We start from the raw sequence: 8,917 nt of genomic DNA, 5'->3' as shown, positions 1-8,917 counted from the left end.
ATATATTAAACAACTCTGGCCCTAGCATGAATCCTTGGACTACACCAATCAACCTTTTGCCATGATAAAAACAGACCTGACTGGTTACTAGAGAGAAGAGGCGGGTGAGGTAATATCTTATATTGGCCCAATAAAAGATATTACCTCACCCACCTTTTCTCTCTAATATATTGGGACCACATGGCTACAACAAAATTACATACTGACTGCTTACTGTCTCTTAGCCACTCTCTCATCCATAACATAATTCCCTTTCACCTCATGGCAACTTAATTTTAAAATTCTTCACAAGAACTTATTGTGAGTGTCTTTTTGAAAGCTTACTTAGTTGATGTGTATAGCATGTTTTGAAGATATAATCTTTTCTCAGTAAAAGGACTTGGGCAAGCCTATATTTTTAATTTCACTAGCATCACCAACACATTTAGAACAGTAACTCCCTAAAGGATAATTTTTGTATTAAAAATAGATTTCCTAATATAAAAATAGCAAACACAAAAAATTAAAATAGAAAAACACTCTCCAAAAACTCAAACATTCTCTCTGTGAAAGATTCAACAATTTTCTCACAAAATGTTTCAGAGCATATGAAACAGGAATTTTTCAGATCTCTACAGCCCTAAGTCTTCTAATTCAGTGACTCAGTGAGCTTGAGGTTTCTCCTGGGAGGTTTATTGTTGCTATCTTCATAAACCCAGATCATTGTTTCAAGTGCTCTGCAAGTCAGATTAATTAAAGTATTCATTTTGTTTATTTCTCTGCTGCTGAATAAAGGCAGATCTACATCTCATAAGAATAAAAATACATTACATTTCTGCCTTTTCAAGCCTATTCCATATGAAGTAATTGATTTTCCTCATAGGGACCAATTATAAATCATGAGGGAAAATGACACTCATTCACAGATACTATGCTCCTTGAAAACAGAGCAGCAAAGACAGTAACGCTACAAAACAATTCATTACTTATTTTTGTCTCCAAACTTGCAGAAGCCAGTTTGATATACATATTCATGTTCCTGTTTTGTCACATTATAGTACTAAAGTGCATTTAGGATTTCAGTACATTTTAAATTTTATTTTTGGTGGCTAGTCTTCATTCTCAGTTTCCTTTCCCGCTATACAACTAGATATGAACTGAGACTAGATAGGGCTTGGATCTTCCATAATTTGGCTCTCTCCAGTCTTCCTTCCCTTTCTCTCCACCCCTCCAAAAAACAAAACCTATCAGTTCCCTCTGCATTGCACTCTTCTCCCCAGCTACTGTCACAACTCTGATTCCTTGATTTTTGTCCCCAGGCTGCTAGAGAGATGCTTGGTTTTTCACTGCTACCTCAGGCGCCCTCTGACCACTAGACTTGGCTCCCCAGAATGCTCCCTTAATATAACTGAAGATTCCTGCCGTCTTTGTTATTATTTACAGTATTATTTCTATTGAAGTAGCATCCAGAGATTCCAGTTGGTGTGTCATTGTACTAGGAACTGTACAAGCACATAGAAAGACATAATACCAGACTTTGAAGAGTTTTCAGTGTACTTTATGACAAACAAGTGAAATTAACAAACAATAAGATAGAAGAGGAAGAACGGTAATAAAAACCCTATACAAAACCTCATATGAAAGCACCCTCAGGGAAGAGGAGCAATCACCCATCACCAGCTTTTAAGTATGCCCAGCAAGAGCTATCCAACTGGGGCCTTCAAGGGAGTAACCATCACCTTCATGATCATTTCTACTGAAGGCAGATCTAATACCATCAACATGGACCATGCAGACAAGGTCGGGGAGAGTGCTACAGGTGTAGGGGATAACACAGAACAAAGCAGAGATGTTTGTGGAGAAGTGAATGAATAGGAAATAGAGGAGGACCTCACTGTTAGAATAGTGCAGACTATGGACTATGCAAAAGGAGACAAGACTGGAGAAGGAGAGGAAAGAAAGCAATTAGAATTAATAAGTGACTTTTTTCAGTTTTAAATAAATATTATAGTAACACAGGGAAATTATTTTTAACAAGGATGTCCCTTTCAACTTTCAGCACATAAGGAGTAGAACTCTGCTAAGTCTTACATAATGTTTCATAGTTAGTATGTATTTTTATAAGACCATCCAAGGAAAAATTCGCCTGTGGTCTAAATACTTTCTTCGGTCTAGAGTGTTCTTAAAGCAGATTTTTGCTTCAGCCTTAATGTGACATACTGGAGGAAGTTCCAGAACCAAGAAAATGGGGGGAAAAGTAAAATAAAACACTTTCCATTTAAATAAACAGCATTCTCACACTTCAAGCTATGCCAAATGAAAAGCTTTCATCCTAAGGTCTGACCAGTCAAAAATAGACTGCCTTCTGATGCACATAATTCCTGGAAAATTGTGCATGCTGGGTACACAACAAAACCTACCTAAGGGAAAAGCCAGCCAGGCATGCAAGAACAAACATGAGGGGGGGAAAAGAAACCAGTGGAACAGCAGCAAGGAGTTTCTGAACTGCACAGGGAGAGTGTTAAATAAATGATATTCTTGTGCACCAAAAGTTGCTACCCGGAGCCCATGCTAGCAAAATTAGCTTACATTCATAACTTTACTAGATACGTAGAGCACACCTACACTTAAAATGCTGCATCAGCGGTGCAGCTACACCGCTGTAGCGCTTTAATCAAGATGCTCTAAGCTGATGGGAGAGAGTTCTCCCATCGGCATAGTTAATCCACCTCCCTGAGATGTGATAGCTACGTCAGCGGGAGAAGCTCTCCCACTGACATAGCGCTGTCTACAGGAGGGTTAGGTGGGTATAACTACGTTGCTCAGGGGTGTGTATTTTCCACACCCCTTAGTGATGTAGTTATACCGGTATAGGTCTGTAATGTAGACCAGACCTAAAAATCATGGACTGAACAGAGACACTGGATTTATTGCTTCTTACAACAATCTGTAATCCACTGACCCCCCCGCCCCACTTGTTGTCCTGTGACTGCAGAAGAGTTAACAGGCCACTCTATCTTGAATGGTCCCTTAGGATATGTGCTAACTACTTATGCTAAACAATCTGTTCCATCTTGTATTTAGCTTCGACACTCAGAGTACCTTTTCCAGACCTGAAGAAGAGCTCTGTGTGGCTCGAAAGCTTCTCTCTTTCACCAACAGAAGTTGGTCCAAAAAAGATGCTACCTCACACACCACGAGGGTGCCAGGGTGGAAGTCAGGCTGAGTGCGGCTGAGGGGACATGCCTGGGAAAGGTACTGGCATGCTCAGCAATAGGACTCCGGAGGCCGCTCCGGCCTGTGTCACGCCTGCAGCTGGGAAGCAATGGGAGAAGTGGGGAAGGAGCTGTGAGGTGAATGGGAGCAAGGTGGTGCCGGCTTGGAGCAGGTGTGGAGAGAGTGGGAAAGGGCCCAGAGGCAATGCCCAGAGTCACGTGCTGCCCCTCCCCACTATTAACAGTTACATGTCGCCTCTGGATATTTGTACCTGGCGGTGTGGGCTCTGCCCAAAGAGTCCTAGATACCATTTGACTCTCCACTGTGTAAAGACACAGCTGATTAGACTTTATTAAGAGTCTAAGCTTGGGACCTTGCTAAGCCTGGGATCTGCTGAGCACAGTGTTTTCAGTCAAAGAGACTGCTCAGCCTGCACTAGCAGGAAGGTTCACTCCCAATAACTGCTGAAATCACTGAGAGCTGAGTTAAGTGGTGGGACCTCAAGATATTGCAGGAGAGAGACGGGTGGCAGGAGAGAAAGCGACAGCACAGCAGCCAACAACAGTGGAGTAAACAACGATGCAGCAATCAGCTGTGCATCAATGACACAGCAACGGAGTGAATGATGGCACAGTGGGTAGTCACACAGAGTGAACAATGTGGCAGCGGCAGCTGAGGCATTGCTCTTTGCCTTCTCATCTGCCCCTGGAGGGGAACTCACATAAACGCATCTCTAAACTCTGGGTCTTTGCTGACCAAGGACAGCAACTGTGAGTGGGGTGCAGTGGAGGGAGAGGGGAGTGGTGCATTAACGGACCATCTGTTTGTTGGATTTTCACACCTCAATGTAAGAAACTGAGGCAAAGGTCACTACCCAACCTACTGTGAGGTGGATGTTTTTCTCATGGTTATAGGCTTTCAAATCATGGCTGTGGTGTTTTCCCAAATTAATGTTGGGTTCCTTTCCCATTTTTTCCATTAAAAGTTTTCTTTGTTATACACTGACTCAGTACTTGTGAGGGGAAGTACTGCCTCTTAGAGGTGCCCAGGAGTAGTGTTTAATTTTCTCAGATTACTGGGTGGGGGCTTGAGCCGGTTCTGTGTTGTATTAAGAAGAACCCCTAGATATTGAACCCCGCCATTATTGCTGCCAACTCCACCTGGCAGAAGGGTTACACGCAAGACCCATATCCTGGTGTGCCTACTCACTGTCTCTTCCTAAACTGTCTACTTTTAGCATTTTACTTGATACCTCACTGCTAGTCACTCTCCTCCCAACTTATTAGTCTTTCTACTTCCCTCTAGGTATTTAGTGGCAGCACCTTCCAAACTTGCTACTGCTATAGTTCTACATACATCCCCCCACTCATTTACAGTCTCACATAAACAATAACTCCTATTTGCATAATATATCTATCATAAGATGACCTTGTATCTTCCATTTAGTACATTTTCTGCTCACCGTACATTTATACAGAGAAGAGTTTAAAGATGAAAGGATACGGAGGATGGTTTTGTTTGCTGGAAAAGGAATGGATTGTTCAACCATGAATAAATACTGAAAATTACAGGAGATATACAAACATGTCATGTCACACACATTCACTTGCTCTCTCAGATAAAACATTCCTTAACATAAAACAAACACACAATAAAAGATTTATCTATTTTCATAGCCACAACATGTAGAGAGCCAACAGCAAACATGAACTAGGAAAGGGAAAGAAAGGACATTTGGGCTTTTAACTTAAATAACATTTACAATACATATAAGGTAAGCTTTGATTCTTTTTTGCAACAATGTCTGGGTAGCAGTGTTTTGAATTCCATATAGCAGCCCTACAAATCTTGTGGTGTCTTCATTGAAGAGTTAACTTGGGGTCTTACTCCGGTGTTGTGTTGTCCTGGTCCTCCTTGCATCCACACACAAAACCCTTTCACTTAGCTTTAGTGGTGCTTTCAACTGGGGCTAGCTGTCTTCCCTGAAACTGTAGTTTAAAGCCCAAGTGAATTTTCACTTAACTGGTAACCCACCCCCTTGGTAGCGAGGATGCAGCCTAAATCACTCAAGTGCTGCTAGTCCTTCAATGTCCCCCCCAGGTGCCCAGACAAGTTTTTCCATAATTCACTGGGAAAGAATCACAGAATGGCTCAGCTAACTGCAGTACAAAGAACCATGAAATATGACCCCAGAAGTCCCAGTGACACACACAGGTGAGTGCTGCAGCAGGTGGAACACAGTAACTCAAACATGGCTTTTCAGTTTGACTGCTCACTCTTGAGTGCCAGTGACCTAAGACAATTCTGCAGTGAAGATACAACCTTATATAGTGGGAGTAAGGGTATGTCTACACTGGGGCTGGAGATGAAATTTCCAGCTCAGGCGATCAAGGACACTAAAAATACCACTGTAGCACAGGTATGCAAGTGGCAGGATGAGCCACCTGCCCCAAATACATACCTAGGATGTCAGATGGGATTGTACTGGGGGCAGCTAAACTGTCCCACTGCACGTGCAGCTGCAACATTCATATTATTTTAACATTTTTTTTTAAACTAGAATATTACACATAAAAATTGACAAAAAACCAAATTCCATCATGTGACATCATATTGATACTTACATGGGGCATCACGGGGTTGGAACCTTTGTATTTGGCACAGAGATCTCTTCAACGTAAGCCAACAGAGTAACTGATAGCAGTAGTAGGTTGTCATACTTTATGTGGAGCCTCACTAGAGGGGTATGGCACAGTCTGCCACTGGTATCACAGATATTTGCTGACAGCAGAGAATGGTGAGACTCAGGAATCTTGGGTTCCACTCCAGACTCTGGCGGGGAACGTTATTTAAAGGGCACAGACCTTTCTGCCCATTCCCCTCCAAACTTGTCTCAGTTTTATCTCTTCCCTACCCCTTGGCTCCTTGTCCATTCCCATTCTCCTCACCTAGCAAGTCTTAGTCTCCTTTCCTCAGACTTCTGATCCTAGTCCCCATACCTTTGTTCAGCAAGTCCTTGACTTACTCTCTGGACTCACTGCCCCCATCTTTCCTCACATTCCCAGTACTCTTGCCCAGCCACAGTTCTAGTTCCCGTCCCCCTCCCTGGATCCTCATACAATCTGTCTCTCCCCACAATGATAGCCTCCAGTTGCCTCCCACACCCAGGTTCCTGATCCCGAGTGGCTCCCAGTCTCAATCTCCCTCTCCAGGCTCCTTGTTCAGTCTCAGTGCTTCCTCTGTCTCCTTGTCCCAGTCACTTTGCACAACCAATCCCAATTCTCCCTCTGCACCCCAGCTCCTCATCAGATCCATCTCCCTCCACTCTTACCTCCTTCCCTCTGCTTCACTGCTTCTCAGTCGCAGATATATTTTCAGCCAGTCCCAGTCTGCCCACCCTCCCCACAGCTCTCCACCAAATCTCCCCTCCCTATTCCCTCCCTTGATCCCAGTCCCAGTCTCTACCCAGCCCCCCAACTCCAATTTACTGTCCCAGTTTCCCATTCCATCCCCTGTCAGCCTCCAGTCCCAACCTCTCTTGCAGACTCTTTGTCCTAAGGTCCTACCCCTGGCTCCCTGCAGGTCTGTCTTGTATCCAGGGCCGGCTCCAGGCACCAGCTTGGCAAGCAGGTGCTTGGGGTGGCCCCTCTGGAGAGGGGCGGCAGGTCCAGCTATTCAGCAGCAATTCGGCGGACGGTCCCTCACTCCCGCTCGGAGTGAAGGACCTTCCACCGAATTGCCGCCACAGATCGCGATTGCGGCTTTTTTTTTTTTTTTGGCTGGTTGGGGCATCCAAATCCCTGGAGCCGGCTCTGCTTGTATCCCTGCTGTATTTGAAGCAGACAGCTTTCTCCTACAACCTTCCTGGACCCAGCAGAGGGGTTATTCAAAGCACAGAAGAGACAGAATCCCTGCTCTACATTCAAGTACCCAGACCTGGACCCACCACAGTTTGCAGAGACCCAGAACTGCAAATGTAGGGAAAGTCCTGTTCAGCTCCAGGCTGCAGTATGCCCAGTGCAGATGGAATCTTTAGGAATTTAGCTGCTAAAAATCTAAAACGTTTCTACTGAAGTTTCTATGTGCAACCTGCAATTTTTCACGGGGACAGTAAAAGTTACATCCCTGACACAAGGCCACCTGTCTGCCAAATTTCAAATATAGGGGCACTAAAGCTTTTCAAAGAAAAGGTTGCCAGAATCTTTTAATATGGGCAAAATAATGTATTTTTCTCCAGCTTCACTCTTGAAAACAGCTGAACTGCTTTGACTAAAATAATAATTAAAAAATATTTTAAAAATTTCAGCTGGAGGCAGATACCCAGCAGGGAACATTTCAGCCCAAAGGACTAAAAATTGACAAAGTTACAATCAACTGAAAACTGTTTTGCAATGGGAAGTGTCAGGCAACCTTAATAATAGGTGTTGCTACCAGCCCCATCGATGATATCTGTTTCTCTCTCTAAACCAGAATGGAATCTAAAACATTATTACACTGGTAAGCAGATTAACTATGTAGGTTCACTACATTAATAAATTAATTAAAAACATTACATAAAGCAGATCATCCATGATGGTCTCTGGCTGGCAGAGCAGCCCTTTGGCACCTGGGCAACCACACGCAATTTAGAATAACCCCGAGGCTGCTTTAAGCTCTGATGGGGGGCTGAGCAGGGCAACATGAGAAAGAAATATCATTTAGCAAACCATGCTGACAAATGCATAAAATAGGGCATTGATATAAGAAGGAATGAATTCATGCGATTAACTCAAAAAAATTAATCGCGATTTATTGCTAATGAATAGAATACCAATTAAAATTTATTAAATATTTTTGGATTTATTTCTACATTTTCAAATATATTGATTTCATTTACAACACAGAATACAAAGTGTACAGTGCTCCCTTTATATTATTTTTATTACAAATATTTGCACTGTAAAAATGATAAAAGAAATTGAAAAATAGTATTCACCTCATACAATACAGTAATGCAATCTCTTTATTGTGAAAGTGCAACTTACAAATGTAGATTTTTTTTATGTACCTGCATTCAAAAATAAAACAATGCAAAACTTTAGAGTCTACAAGTCCACTCAGTCCTAGACTTTTGTTCAGTCAGTCACTCAGACAAACAAGTTTGTTTACATTTACCGGAGATAATGCTGCCGGCTTTTTATTTACAATGTCACTTGTAAGTGAGAATAGGCATTTGCAAGGCACTTTTGTAGCTGGCATTGCAAGATATTTACGTGCCAGACATTAAACTGATAAGAACAGGTACTACGCTTGATCTTAGCTCATAGAGAGCCGAGAAGCGACATGTGTATGTCCCTTCATGCTTCGGCCACCATTCTAGAGGACAAGTTTCCATGCTGATGATGCTTGTTAAAAAAATAATGTGTTAATTAAATTTATGACTGAACTCCTTGGGGTAAAATAGTATGTCTCCTGTTCTGTTTTACTCAGATTCAGTCATATATTTCATGTTATAGCAGTCTCAGGAGATGACTCAGCACATGTTGTTCATTTTAAGAACACTTTCACTGCAGATTTGACAAAACACAAAGAAGATACCAAAGTGAGATTTCTAAAGATAGCTACAGCACTCGACCCAAGGTTTAAGAATCTGAAGTGCCTTCCAAAATCTGAGAAGAATGAGGTGTGGAGCATGGCTTCAGAAGCAACACTTCGATGTGGAAACTACAGAATCCGAACCGCG

At 42.6% G+C, this 8,917-nt stretch overlaps 1 non-coding gene across 1 annotated transcript; it reads right to left on the bottom strand.

Moving 5' to 3' along the window:
* Positions 1-8,332: 8,332 nt before the first annotated feature.
* On the bottom strand, positions 8,333-8,517 carry LOC117877492. The gene has a single exon (XR_004645722.1). It is a non-coding gene; the product is annotated as a U2 spliceosomal RNA (small nuclear RNA).
* Between the last annotated feature and the right edge of the window lie 400 nt (positions 8,518-8,917).

This window comes from Trachemys scripta, chromosome 4 (assembly GCF_013100865.1).
Source record: "Trachemys scripta elegans isolate TJP31775 chromosome 4, CAS_Tse_1.0, whole genome shotgun sequence".
Classification (NCBI taxonomy): Eukaryota; Metazoa; Chordata; order Testudines; family Emydidae; genus Trachemys; species Trachemys scripta.
This window is presented reverse-complemented; position numbering and strand designations above follow the sequence as displayed.